The sequence below is a fragment of the Caretta caretta genome, chromosome 11 (assembly GCF_965140235.1).
Source record: "Caretta caretta isolate rCarCar2 chromosome 11, rCarCar1.hap1, whole genome shotgun sequence".
NCBI lineage: Eukaryota > Metazoa > Chordata > Testudines > Cheloniidae > Caretta > Caretta caretta.
Genome location: NC_134216.1, coordinates 69,440,772 through 69,455,922, shown reverse-complemented (window position 1 = coordinate 69,455,922; position 15,151 = coordinate 69,440,772). Strand labels below are relative to the sequence as shown.

Below are 15,151 nucleotides of genomic sequence, written 5' to 3'. Positions count from 1 at the left end.
GCTGTGACAAGAAGTGACAGTAACAAACAACATAGGGTAAGGGGAGTGGTAGGAAAAGAGTTACAGTAAGATCATGTGCTTACTGTGAATAGATTTGTTTTTGTTTATACCAAAAGATCCAACAGAAAAATTGATCATCAGAGACATTTCTCTCATATTCAGAATTTAAATACAGTTTATATAATTTATTATTCTTTTGCCTAGGAAAAGCTTCAGTCACTGACTTGATGCATTAGTCACATGCATTTACATCCATATTGCGCTTTTCATACAGATGCATCAAAGAAGGTTTCATGTTAAAACAGATGAAGTTTAATGCAAAATAATCTACTGCTTTGGCTAAACTATATCTAATGGCGAAAACTAATCTCAAAAGGTAGTCAGTGAAAAAAGATCAAGAAAGATCTATGTTTGAACACACTTATCTGTGTTTCAAACGCTTTTCTTCTTCAATTAGAACCAACAAATGGATTTTCAAGGGAAACTTTAAAACCCTAAGCCTGTTCAAGCTATAACAAAGCAGTTTTCAACCTTTACATACCAAGATTTCCATCCCATTTAGAAATATGGGAAGGGGAGTGTAGCTGAAATCATAATACCTGTTCTTGACCCTTAGGTTAAGAAACCATGTTATATCATCTCTATATGGTATTATTGTTCATTATATAAACCTATACTACAATTCAGCTAAACTTATTTCTGGTTAGTAATTGGGTAATTATTAGTTGAAAATATTCACTACCGTTAATCTATTCCATTCATTATCTAGGTAACTGAATCAGATTTACATTAAAATGTTGAGAATATGTAAATACTCTGAGAAAGGCCCAGAAGATGCAAAAACGTAGAACTTTGTCATTCTCTCATAACTTTCAGAATGAATATATTCCACTAGAAATATTTGTTGGCCATTCCCAGCTTCTGGCAAACAGAGGCTAGAGACAACATCCCTGCCCATCCTGGCTAATAGCCATTGATGGATCTATCCTCCATGAACTTATCTTGTTCTTTTTTGAACCCTGTTATAGTCTTGGCCTTCACAACATCCTCTGGCAAGGAGTTCCACAGGTTGACTGTGCATTATGTGAAAAAATACTTCCTTTTGTTTTAAACTTGCTGCCTATTAATTTCATTTGGTGACCCTTAGTTCTTATGTTATGAGGAGTAAACAACACTTCCTTATTTACTTTCTCCACACCAGTCATGATTTTATAGACCTCTATCATATCCCCCCTTAGTCCTCTGTTTTCCAAGCTGAAAAGTCCCAGTCTGATTAATCTCTCCTCATATGGAAGCTGTTCCATACCCCTAACAACTTTTGTTGCCCTTTTCTGAACCTTTTCCAATTCCAATATATCTTTTTTGAGATGGGGTGACCACATCTGCACGCAGTATTCAAGGTGTGGGCGCACCATGGATTTATACAAAGGCAATAGGATATTTTCTGTCTTATTATCTATCCCTTTCTTAATTACTCCCAACGTTCTGATTGCTTTTTGAACCGCCGCTGCATACTGAGTAGATGTTTTTGGAGACCTATCCACAATGACGCCAAGATCTCTTTCTTGAGTGGTAACAACTAATTTAGACCCCATCATTTTACATGTATAGTTGGGATTATATTTTCCAATGTGCATCTGCCATTTTGTTGCCCAGTCACCCAGTTTTGAGAGATCCTTTTGTAGTTCTTCGTAGTCTGCTTGAGACTTAACTATCTTGAGCATCCAGTTTACATTCTTAAATGTCATTTGGTAGTGTTTTAGCATTCAGGAGTCAGACTTTTCTCCTTTTCATTTTAGTTTAGTTATGTATTAATTCTATTCTATTTTATATAGGATCTTATACCCAACTTGTGAACTGCCACAGGTAACATAGAAGCATACTTTTGATTCTGATCTACAATATGTGATCCAATTCTCTCTTATATTTTCTAAGAACTGAGTGAGAATGAAAGCAGGAAAACACTACACAATCAGAAGGCGATTTCTGAATACTTTTTCCTCAGCATACACTATATTTCAGCCAAGTAATACCCTCAAGCCAAACAATATTGCTCGGCATATAACAGACATTTCTGGAATTCCCACTCAAATATGTATTAAAAACAGCAGCAGTGAGAGCTCATGAACAGAGGATTTCACAATATTCATGCACCATAAGTCTGAAAACACCTTTCCAGGGAGCATCATGAAAACTGGCCTCTTTAAAGTCATTCGTGCTTACAAAAATCCTTATTTCCTATGGAGCATATTCTAAAAAACGAAGAAACAGAAGCTGAGCAGCCAGGGTACTTTAAGGTGGAGGAACTCAGCTTTCTATACTTGTGCAGTTCTCCTAATGTAGGTATGAAAAATATTCTCCATGCTAGGCACATGTTACAGGTAGTTCTTTATTACCCTTCTGAAGACCAGGCTTTCTTCTTGGCCTTCACATCAGCTACAGCAGTTGAATAAGTCTTCTGCTGCTACTCATAAGAAAGGGAAGAAGGCCACAGCAAGTAAAAGCCTTAGTTATACTCCTGGGGGAATTTCTTTGCTTCCCGCAGAAAAATGACTTCCGAAGGGAAGCCACAAGAGCGGTCATGAGACCCTCCCCAGCAGTACGTTTTGGGTGCCCAGGGCAGCTGACAGAGAGGTAAATCACTGTGGGGCAGGAGGCAGGACTGGGGAAGACCTGGCTGGTGGCTCCTACCCTGCACCAGGCTCAGCTGCTAGCCCTGGCTGGGCTGGCGAGAGGATGGGACTTCCTCTTCCCCTGCACAGCATCCAGGGCTGGGTCAGACCCATCCCCAGATTTCTCCCCAGGCTGCAGGAAGCTCTTCAAACTCCCCCCTGCCCCCACCCCCCACTTTTTGCTCCCATCGCTCATCAGTTGCAGGGGGAGGGGTGACTGTACAGGGAGCTGCTCCCCCATCCACCCAACCCCCGTGCATCCAGACCCCATCATACCCAGCCCCGCCTGCCGAGCATCACCTCCCCACACCCAGCCCTGCCAAGCCCCACTCCCCCTGTACCTGGACAACCCTGATGAGTCACCCCCACCCTACTGAGCCCCAACCAGCTGCACCTAGATCTCCACCCACTGAGCCCCACAGGATCTGGACCCCCCCCACTAAACCCCACACCCAGACTCCCTGCCGAGCTCTATGCCCGCCACACACCGAGCTCCAGCCACCTTCACTGGACCCCCCCTGAAGAGTCCCATTACACCCAGAACCCACAACAAACCTGTGCATCCAGACCCCCCCCCTGCACCTGGATCCCCCACTGAGCCATCCACATGCAGATTGCCCCACACAGAACCCTCTCAACCCACACTAAGCCCCTCCACATTTGGATCCTGCTGGGCTGAGCCTGCCTGCCCACACCTGGTGTACCTGGCACAGAGGAGCAGGGCCCTGGAGTGTTTCTGGGGCAAGCCCGATCCTTGCACCGTGTCAGGGTTGGGTGAAGCCTCACCGCTGAGTCCGTGTCCCCGGGGGAAGCTGCACATGATCTCCCACCTCTATGCATCCAGTGGCCTGTGCTCCCCAATGCCATGCTCGAGCCTCCACATTTATTTGACAAATAAAATTTGCAGAATTTTGCACAATTTTAAAATATTTTGCGCAGAATTTTTAATTTTCTGGTGCAGAATTTTTAGTTTTTTGGCGCACAATGCTCACAGTATAGTTAGCTCGGAAGACTGGTAATTGTTTAAAATCTACCACAAGACACTTGGATAGGGAACAGTTCAAGGATCTGCAGAGTTCAAACACAAATTCTTCTGAAAAGCTTAAATAGGATAAAAATAAGATGGTTCAGAACTGCTTTCGCTGTCTGATCAACAATAGTACAGACCAGCTCCAACACCATGTCTTGAGGGATATGCAAAACTTCTCTTAAAAACTTCAGCATGCTTCCTAATGTGTTGAAATCTTAATGAATGCAGTGTAGTCTTACTGAGCTTACAGAAAAATCAGTAACTCAGGAAGGCTGCACTGCATTGATTCACATTTGGAAAGGACATCATCAGATTGGCTATAACGACTTGCCTTTAAACTGAAAGCTTATGTTATGCAAAAAATATTGGAAATATCCAATTCCAGTGGGAGAACCTAAACCCATGGAATGTGTGGAAATCCAACATGTGCGTCTTCCCAGCATCTTACAGCTAGCACTTCTCTGACCATCTTCTTCTGGAATCTGACCACTTGAGAAGGTGTATTTCAGCAGTACAATGGTTTTAAATAAAGCAATTGTGAATCAATGACTCTCTGACATCTTTCAAGTCCATGAGGTGCATCTATGGTAGTTTGGGTAAACCTAAAACTCTCACAAGAAGTACACTCCAGATAAAAACTTACTAGCTAAGCCTACACTTACAAATGCACTATAATCAAACTTTAGTAGTCATGTACAATAATCTGCTTAAATAGTGTTTCCTTTTAATGACTAAGGTTGCATTATTTTCAGCACCTTGATTTCACATAAAATGTGAAATTCTTTTCTTGCTATTAAAAACAAAATTAAAATGGTCTGTTTTTTGTTTTCTGTGCATGTTCACAGATAATCTGGAAGAAGTGGATGTGACTGAATAACCAATCACTGAAGAATGGAAGGTATAGGAAGGCCGGGGAAGGTGGGATGCTGGGTAAAACCAGCTGCTCTGTGCCGTGGTTCTCTTATAGAGCTAAAAACTGCAGACCAGACTACTGAGAGTGGTGGGTGGCACTGAGAGACCCAGAAAACTTACGAGAAAGGGGAGCATCCCCTCCTCAACCCTTTGGAGAAAATAAAGAGAAAAACTACAAAACTGGGTGGAACTTTCTCTTCTGGTATATACAGAAACATTTTTAGCACTTTATAAAGTGTTATTTGGTTGATACACATATACGTGCGTATGAAATTTAATGTTGCCATGTGAAAATTGCCATTTTGCTCCATGAAAATTGGCACTCTTTTCCAGGACAAAATACAGCCTGAGTGTATACTCAAACAGGCTAAAGGAAATGACTGCTTAAATAGCGATACAACAGATGAAAGTCTTGTGTATGAAGGCCCTGCAGAGATGACATGAACAAGACAACTGTGACCCGTGTCTAAATGGATTTACAGTAGAACCTGAGTTACAAACTGACTGGTCAACCACACACCTCATTTGGAACCAGAAGTACACTGTCAGGCAGCAGCAGAGAGGGGGAAAAAAGGCAAACAGTACAGTACTGTGTTAAACAAACTACAAAAAAAAAGGGGAAAGTTTAAAAAAGATTTAACAAAATGTAAGGAAACTGTTTTTGTGCTTGTTTCATTTAAATTAAGATGGTTAAAAGCAGCATTTTTCTTCTGAATAGTAAAGTTTCAAAGCTGTATTACTTCAATGTTCAGTTGTAAACTTTTGAAAGAACAACTGTAATGTTTTGTTCAGAGTTCAGAACATTTCAAAGTTACGAACAACCTGCATTCCAAAGGTGCTCATAACTCAGGTTTTACGGTACTTTGATGGAAATTAACTGAACTTCTCTCAGAGACTAACCAATTTATTTGAGCATGAGCTTTCGTGAGCCACATCTGATGAAGTGAGCTGTGGCTCACGAAAGCTCATGCTCAAATAAATTGGTTAGTCTCTAAGGTGCCACAAGTACTCCTTTTCTTTTTGCGAATACAGACTAACACGGCTGTTCCTCTGAAACCTGAACTTCTCTCGTATCACTTGCTTGAAGCCACATATTCCAAAGGTAAATCTTAGTTACCTACCCTTAATTTTTCCATCTCTGAGGTGGGCAGCTGGTTCTCCATGATCCATTACAACTGGGTTATTGATTGTCATCTTCCAAGCACAGAGGTTTTTAAGAACTACTTTCTTAACTGCTTGTAACTCTAGGAAGTTGTTCCAATGAGCTTCATGATACATTTCCCTTCAATTGAAGGGGCCTATCTGAACTCCCTCAATGGTGTAGAAAGTAATCTGAGTCCTGATTCTGGAAATCCCACTGATAATCAGGACCATTTTTAAAGTACAGAGGTGCATCACCACTACCAGTTTCCACATTCAGTCACAGCATACACAGTAAGTGGAGTCCCTCGAGGGCAAATACTTGAGGAGTTCCCAGAAAAAATACAGATCATGAAATCTTTCCTTGGCCAACTTGACTAGAACTAGGAATGTCTGAGAGAATGCCCAGAAATTGGCTAGATCCTGAAAGGGCACTAAGGAGCTCCTCTGAAAATAGATGAAACTGAAAAACTTGAGTATGTGAAAGATCTGGTCACTAGGTACAGATGTTATCTAATATGGATCGGTTATCAACACATCATCTAAGATGCTCCTGTTATAGACTGGCCATCAGAGGTACAATCAGACTGGTAAGATACAAGGAACCAGAGAGAAGCCAAAGGACAATGGAACTGGTAATACGTCTGCAATTTTGTAAAATGCAGGTAGTATTGATGAAACAGGCTTTCTTGTAGGACAATGAAAATCCTGAGGAAAAATCTCTGTCAGAAAGGTCTGGACTTCATGGAGAAATGAGCATTGCACACTGTCATTCAGTCCAGACAGATCCACTACTGGGATAAACTTGTCTGCTCTCTTCTCTACCACAAGAAGGTCTTGAATGAACACACACACAAATCACCAGGTGATTTGTACCTGTTTCTGGTAAAATGAGGTTTGCAATATTGTCCTCTGTTATAAATATAAAGGGAAGGGTAAACACCTTTAAAATCCCTCCTGGCCAGAGGAAAAACCCTTTCACCTGTAAAGGGTTAAGGAGCTAGGATAACCTCGCTGGCACCTGACCAAAAAGACCAACGAGGAGACAAGATACTTTCAAAAGCTGGAGGGAGCGAGAAACAAAGTCTCTCTCTGTCTGTGTGTGTGATGCATTTGCCGGGAACAGAAAGGAAAGGAGTCTTAGAACTTAGTAAGTAATCTAGCTACATATGCGTTAGAGTCTGTTTGTTTAAATGGCTGAGAAAATAAGCTATGCTGAATGGAATGTATATTCCTGTTTTTGTGTCTTTTTGTAACTTAAGGTTTTGCCTAGAGGGATTCTCTATGTTTTGAATCTAATTACCCTGTAAGGTATTTACCATCCTGATTTTACAGAGGTGATTCTTTTACTTTTTCTTCTATTAAAATTCTTCTTTTAAGACCCTGATTGATATTTTCATTGTTCTTAAGATCCAAGGGTTTGGTTCTGTGTTCACCGATGTAAATTGGTGAGGATTTTTATCAAGCCTTCCCCAGGAAAGGGGGTGTAGGGTTTGGGGAGGATTTTTCGGGGAAAGATGTTTCCGAGTGGGCTCTTTCCCGGTTATATGTCTGTTAGATGCTTGGTGGTGGCAGCAATAAAGTCCCAGGGAAAAGGGAAAATAGTTTGTACCTTGGGGAAGTTTTAACCTAAGCTGGTAAAAATAAGCTTAGGAGGTTTTCATGCAGGTCCCTACATCTGTACCCTAGAGTTCAGAGTGGGGAAGGAACCTTGACATCCTCAATGCTTATTTATTGGTCCAGTAAAAGGAGGGATGACAGCACAGATGGATGGGAACCAGCAAATCTATGGGAAGGCTCTCAAAACCGTCTGTTTGATGTGGATTTTTAAATTTGATTTAGAAGCTTGAAAACCCCCCAGAAGGCAGTTCTGTTTTAAGGGCAAAATGGTAGAAGCTCAAGGTGGATTTATGTGAAGGTTGGTTCCACCCCCCAACCCATTCCTGTTTTCCCCCAACTTTTCTTTTTCTCTCTTCTTCTTACCCTTCTGGTCATGGTACACAAAGGCTGAAGGCTTGAACTAACCATCTCAAAAATGATAGCACAATCTACCAAGATAACCTGTTCACAGTCGTAAAGACTCTGCTGCTCCTGCAGCTACAACTTTGCTGCTGCCCCAGTCCATGACCTAGCCCTTGAAGAGGCAGGGGAAAACTTTTCTCCTTTCTTTTTTCTTTAAACAAACATGTACAGAAGTACTGGATGAGGAGGAAAGGAGAAGAGCAGTAGCACTCATACTTGAAGTCCCTTGCTCATACAGTACTTCTCTGTGAGCGTTACAGCCTTGTTGAAGTGGTTTTACAGCTCTGTAACAAAACGGTGCACTCTCCTCTTTTAATGCTGACAGTTTAGTGCAGCCTTTAAATTGGCCATTGCGAGCAACTAAACACTCTCCCATGTCATTGGATGAAAGCTGCTGTCAGACTCCGTAAAATGGCAGCTTTTATGGCTCTGGCTGGTGCATGCAACAGCAAGCCACAAAGGTGTAGCTCCTCCAATCTTCTGGTGCTAGGTGCTCACTAGCTTCCTCCTCTCTGAATGGTGCATGCGCCAGAAAGCCACAGTGAGGCAGTTACCCCTGACACTCATGCTGTTCAGTATATATTTGTGTTCTTTATCATACATGTAAGACATTTAACAAATCCGGGGCTTTAGTATAGGCCTATATGGCCAAACAAAAACAAAACAAAACAAAACACCCCACACCCATGCAGCAGAGTCTCAGAGCCTGGGTCTACAGACTTGGGCTTGAGTTACGGCACTAAAAATAGCCATCACCGCTGCTGTGTCCTGCTGTCAGCAGACGGTGAAGTACGACTGCTAACAGTCATCATCCACCGCTTCTGCTGTAACTCTGCTCTCCTGCTTTTGTAAATGAGCTCGGTCTCAATAGCAAATTTCTCCATGTTGTCATCATCCACTGCTTCCGCTGCAACTCTGCTCTCCTGGTGCCATGAATCCAGTTCACAGGTCCTCTCGTCGTTCTGTATAAATATCTATTCTCGTGGCATCCGTCGTCATCCACCGCTTCCACTGCAACTCTGCTCTTCTGCAGACGCCATACCACAGCAAGCATGGAGTCCATTCAGCTCACTGCTGTTGTTGTGAGCATAGTCAACACCTTGCGCCTTATCCTGGAGTATATGCAGAACCGGGCTAAGAGATGCCAGCACGAGGACGATTTTGATGAGGACATGGACACAGATGTTCCTGAAAGCACGGGCTGTGGCAATTGGGACATCATGGTGGCGGTGGGGCTGGTTGATACAGTGGAACGCTGATTCTTAGCCCGGCAAACAAGCACAGAGTGGTGGGACCGCATAACGTTGCGGGTATGGAATGATTCACCGTGGCTGCGAAACTTTCCCATGCATAAGGCCACTTTCCTGGAACTCTGAGAGTCGCTTTCCCGCACCCTGAAGCGCAGGAATACCAAGATGAGAGCTGCCCTGACAGTTGAGAAGCGAGTGGCGATAGCCCTGTGGAAGCTTGCTACCCCTGACTGCTACCGGTCAGTCGGGAATCAATTTGGAGTGGGCAAATCTACTGTGGGGCTGCTGTCATCCAAGTAGCCAATGCAGTCATTGACATTCTGTTTTTAAGAGTAGAAACTCTGGGAAATGCGCAGGTCATAGTGGATGGCTTTGCTGCAATGGGTTTCCCTAACTGTGGTGGGGCGATAGACTGAACGCATATCCCTATCTTGGCACTGGACCACCTTGCCAACCAGTACATAAACCGCAAGGGGTACTTCTCAATGGTGCTGCAAGCACTGGTAGATCACAAGGGACGTTTCACCGACATCAACGTCGGATGGTCAAAAAAGGTGCATGACGCTCGCATCTTTAGGAACTCCGGGCTATTCGAGCAGCTGCAAAAAGGGACTTCACTTCCCAGACCAGAAAATTACCATTGGGGATGCTGAAATGCCAACAGTTATCCTTGGAGACCCAGTCTACCCCTTGCTCCCATGGCTCATGAAGCCGTACACAGGTAGCCTGGACAGTAATAAGGAGCAATTCAACTATATGCTGAGCAAGTGCAGAATGGTGGTAGAATGTGCCTTTGGACTTTTAAAAGCTCGCTGCCGCTGTTTGCTGACTAGGTCGGACCTCAGCGCAACCATCATTCCCATTGTTATTGCTGCTTGCTATGTGCTCCATAATATCTGAGAGATTAAGGGGGAAGACGTTTATGGCAGGGTGGGAGGTTGAGATAAAATCGCCTGGTGTCCAATTTTGAGCAGCCAGACACCAGGGTGATTAGAAGACCACAGCAAGGCGCGCTGTGCATCAGAGAGGCTTTTAAAACCAGTTTCATGACTGGCCAGGCTATGGTGTGACAGTTGTGCGTATTTCTCCTTGATGCAAACCCGCCCCCTGTAAGCCAACCACCCTCCCCCCTTGGAAATAAAGTAACTACTCTTTTGAAACCATGCATTCTTTGTTTATTAATTTTAAAAAAGGGAGATAACTGACAAGGTAACCCAGGTGGAGTGGGGTTGGGGAGGAGGGAAGGACAAGGCCACATTGCTTATTGTGGCCACACTACAAATCAAACTGTTTCAATGACAGCCTTCTGTTGCTTGGGCCATCCTCTGGAGTGGAGTGGCTGGGTGCCCGGAGCCTCCCTCACCACATTCTTGGGCGTCTGGGTGAGGAGGATATGGAACTTGGGGAGGTGGTCAGGCAGTTGTACAATGGATGCGACGGGGGTCTGTGCTCTTGTTGGCTTCCCTGTAGCTGCACCAGATGCTTCATCATGTCCATTTGCTCCCCCATTAGCCTTAGCATCGCCTCCTGCCTCTGCTCTTCGCACTCCTGCCTCTGCTCTTCACGCTCACTTACTGCTTTCCTAGCCTCTAACAGCTGTCCCCTATCAGTGCAGGAGGACTGCATGTGCTCGGAAAACATGTCATCGCGAGTGCGTTTTTTTCACCTTCTAATCTGCAGTAACCTCAGGGATGAAGATGATAGGGGGAGCCTAGAAACATTTGCACCTGGGGGAGATAAAAAGGGAGAGTAACATTTAAGATGATACATTCCTGAGAACAAAAGGGAGACTTTCACAGTGAATCAAGCAATTCACAGCAGACAGCACATGTGCTTTAGGTACAAGGTCGCATTTTGCCTTTTATACTGAGTGCCTGCGGGTATGGTGACACATCACACACAGATGGGCACTAGAATACAGCCATAGTAAGGCAAAGGGTATGCGGGGTTGGCTTCTTATGCATAACATGTGGGAATGGTTTCAAACTGTAGTGCCATCTTTTCCCATAGCAACCAATGAGTTGGGTTTCACATTTAAAAGGAGGGGCTGCGGTTTTTGGGTGGATGTGCAGCACACACCTCCCCCCACCCCACCGCGTGGTTATTCTCTGGGATGATCCCTTTTAGCCAAGCGCAAACAGCCCAGCATGAACGGGGTCCTTTTACTGTTCCCTTACAAAAATTCCCCTATTTCAACCCGGTGACCATGAATGATATCACTCTCCTGAGGCCAACACAGAAAGATATAGACTGAAAGTTGCTTGAATGTGACCAAAACCCAGGACCATTCGCTGCCATGCTTTGTGCTGCAATGATTCCAGAATACTTTCAGAGTACCTCCAGGAGAGCTTCATGGAGATGTCCCTGGAGGATTCCCGCTCCATCCCCAGACATGTCAACAGACTTTTCCAGTAGCTGTACTGGCCGCGAATGCATCCCAATTCTTCAGGGCAAATCAAACATTAAACACTATTGCTTTTAAACCCTGTACTGTAGTTACAAATGTGCACTCACCAGAGGTGCCTTCTCCAGCTTCAGGGTTGGGGATCCTGCCTTCAGGCTATTGGCTCCAGGGTGGTGAAAGGTCCTGGCTGCCGGTGAGAATGGATTCACTGCTTGCGTGCTGTGCATTCTCCTCCTCCTTTTCCTCATCCACAAAATCCATCTACCTGTTGCTTGAGACTCCCCCCTTGCAGGTGTCCAGGGACAGCGGTGGGGCAGTCCCCTCCTAGAATGGCATGCAGCTGATCACAGAAGCGGCATGTATGGGGCTCTCACCCGGAGCAACTGTTTGCCTCCTTTATCTTTTGGTTGGGTTGCCTCAGCTCAACTTTCACGTGGCACTGCTGTGTGTCCCTGTTGTAGCCTCTCTCCAACATGCCCTGTGAGATTTTGGCAAATATATTTGCATTTCTTCTTTTTGATCGGAGTTCTGCCTGCACAGATGTTTCTCACCATACAGCAGTCAGATCCAGTGTCTCCCTTTCGATCCATGCTGGAGCTCGTTTGTGATTCTGGGGGGACTGCATGGTCACCTGTCTGCTGAGTTCACCACGCTGACCAAACAGGAAACTAAATTCAAAAGTTCCCGGGGCTTTTCCTGTGTACCTGGCTAGTGCATTGGAGCTCAAAGTGCTGTCCAGAGCAGTAACAATGGAGCACTCTGGGATAGCTAGATCACAGGCCCTGGTTCTCATGGGAGACGTCAATCACTCTGATATCTGCTGGGAGAGCAAAACAGCGGTGCACAGACAATCCAGGAAGTTTTTGGAAAGCGTAGGGGACAATTTCCTGGTTCAAGTGCTGGAGGAACCAACTAGGGGCAGAGCTCTTCTTGACCTGCTGCTCACAAACCGGGAAGAATTAGTAGGGGAAGCTAAAGTGGATGGGAACCTGGGAGGCAGTGACCATAAGATGGTCGAGTTCAGGATCCGAACACAGGGAAGAAAGGAGAGCAGCAGAATACGGACCCTGGACTTCAGAAAAGCAGACTCTGACTCCCTCAGGGAACTGATGGGCAGGATCCCCTAGGAGAATAACATGAGGGAGAAAGGAGTCCAGGAGAGCTGGCTGTATTTTAAAGAATCCTTATTGAGGTTACAGGGACAAGCCATCCCAATGTGTAGAAAGAATAGTAAATATGGCAGGCAACCAGCTTGGCTTAACAGTGAAATCCTTGCTGATCTTAAACACAAAAAAGAAGCTTACGAGAAGTGGAAGATTGGACAAATGACCAGGGAAGAGTATAAAAATATTGCTCGGGCATGCAGGAGTGAAATCAGGAAGGCCAAATCACACCTGGAGTTGCAGCTAGCAAGAGATGTTACTCTTAACAAGAAGGGTTTCTTCAGGTATGTTAGCAACAAGAAGAAAGTGTGGGCCCCTTACTGAATGAGGGAGGCAACCTAGTGACAGAGGATGTGGAAAAAGCTAATGTACTCAATGCTGCTTTTGCCTCTGTCTTCACTAACAAGGTCAGCTCCCAGACTATTGCACTGGGCAGCACAGCATGGGGAGGAGGCAACCAGCCCTCTGTGGAGACAGAAGTGGTTTGGGACTATTTAGAAAAGCTGGACTAGCACAAGTCCATGGGGCCGGATGCGTTGCATCCGAGAGTGCTAAAGGAGTTGGCGGATGTGATTGCAGAGCCATGGGCCATTATCTTTGAAAACTCATGGCGATCAGGGGAAGTCCCGGACAACTGGAAAAAGGCTAATGTAGTGCCCATCTTTAAAAAGGGGAAGGAGGAGGATCCTGGGAACTACAGGCCAGTCAGCCTCACCTCAGTCCCTGGAAAAATCATGGAGCAGGTCCTCAAGGAATCAATTCTGAAGCACTTAGAGGAGAGGAAAGTAATCAGGAACAGATAGCATGGATTCACCAAGGACAAGTCATGCCTGACTAATCTAATTGCCTTCTATGACGAGATAACTGGCTCTGTGGATGAGGGGAAAGCAGTGGACGTGTTGTTCCTTGACTTCAGCAAAGCTTTTGACATGGTCTCGGGGTTTCGGGGAAGGGGTTGGAATGGGGGCAGGGAAGGGGAGGGAAGAGGTGGGGCGGGGTGAGGCCTCATGGAAGGGGTGGAGTTGGGGCAGGGCCGGGGCAGCAGGGTAGGGGGTCAGTGATGCAGCCCTCGGGCCAATGTACTAGTCCTCATGTGTCCCTCGTGGTCATGAGAGTTTGAGACCCCTGCCTAAGAGTGAGAGACTTAGAAGCTTAATCTATGTAGTTCATGCAAGAGAGATGGTTAAGAGGTGCCTTGATGATAATCTACAAGTATCTGCAAGAGTAGAGATTTCTGATAATCGATGGATCTTTAATCGAGCAGAAAAAGGCATAATAGTTGAAAACCGAAGCTAGACAAATTCAGACTAGAAATAACATGTATGTTTTTGACAGTGAGGGTAAATAACCATTGGAACAACTTACCTATGGACATGGTGGATTCTCCATCACTTGAAGTCTTTAAATAAATACTGGTAGTTATGGGCTTGATGCAAAAGTTACTGGGTGACCTTTTACGGTCTCTGTTATGCAGGACATCAGACTAGAATATTATAACAGTCCCTTCTGGCCTTAAAATCTGTGACTATTAATCTTATAACAGATTCAGAGGCATTTCCTTATTGCTTATATCTACAATACAACACTTGTTTGCTAAGAATCAAATAGTAAGGATTCAAATTTTGTGCCTTAACACAAACTACTGAAGGACTTTTTCCAGAACCGGTGAGAGGGCAGACATCTTTGTTATGACTTACCCCAGCCTAATGAGATATATAAGCTTCAGTTTTTCTACATAAATAACCAGAGGCTGGCTTTTAATTAGCTGTTACTACTCCTATCAGACAGGCATATTTAGCCAAATTAGCAGCAAGAGGGTCTCAGCACTTCAAATTTGAATCCAGCGAAATGACATCAATAATATACTGTATTGCTTCCTTTAGCAAATCACAAGGGAACGCTTAATGTGCATTTCTGTTGCTGCTGGAAGCCAAACACACAATACTAACTACAAAAGCTCTTTTCTTGAAACATTTGTTTCAGACCCTAGGGCTACACTTGAAATTAAAGACATGTCTAAAAGCATCTCATTAATAAAAATTATTCATTAAAATTCTCAATAACTTAACGGTCTGAAAACATTTCTAAAAATACATGAGACGACAGGACAAAAACACTGCAGAGTTTTAACTTCACGATAGTACATGTACACTACATGAGGCATCTATACCAAAGACAGACCAAACCATCACAAACTTCTCTTCATCTCTCACTCTGAGGTTGCCTGCCAGGCACATTAATTTCTGTTTACTGTAAACATTTTTATTCCCCTTAGGTGACAGCCATTATCTACCTTGGCTGCTGGCATGATGATGATGCACCATTAGCTAGTATAGATCCTCTGCCACTGCAGCTGAGTCATCTCAGTGTCGCTGTCAGCGAGGAACCTCCTGAGAAGCCCTCCAACACTGTGCTGTACATTCATAAATTAAAGCAGCCTCTGCATGATGCAACCTGATGGAAAAGTGAACTGAAGATGCAACTGCTACAACAAATCAACCTACCTGAGTAGGAAATTTATTAATTTTTAAAACTGCTTTAGAGAAAATTATCAACCT

General features: G+C 44.3%; 1 protein-coding gene and 2 long non-coding RNA genes across 3 annotated transcripts in view; 1 reads left to right on the top strand and 2 right to left on the bottom strand.

Moving 5' to 3' along the window:
* Positions 1–5,255, top strand: part of LOC142068583 (uncharacterized) — a 28,906-nt gene extending 23,651 nt beyond the window's left edge. The window contains exon 3 of the long non-coding RNA XR_012664461.1: positions 4,548–5,255. This is a non-coding gene — a long non-coding RNA (uncharacterized LOC142068583). The remainder of the gene's footprint in view (positions 1–4,547) is intronic.
* Positions 1–15,151, bottom strand: part of UBE2F (ubiquitin conjugating enzyme E2 F (putative)) — a 130,090-nt gene that overhangs the window by 26,600 nt on the left and 88,339 nt on the right. The gene's annotated exons all lie outside the window — the stretch shown is intronic.
* Positions 10,179–13,325, bottom strand: LOC142068582 (uncharacterized). The gene is made up of 2 exons (XR_012664460.1): positions 11,541–13,325; positions 10,179–10,753 (listed from the first exon to the last, which is right to left on the bottom strand). It is a non-coding gene; the product is annotated as an uncharacterized LOC142068582 (long non-coding RNA).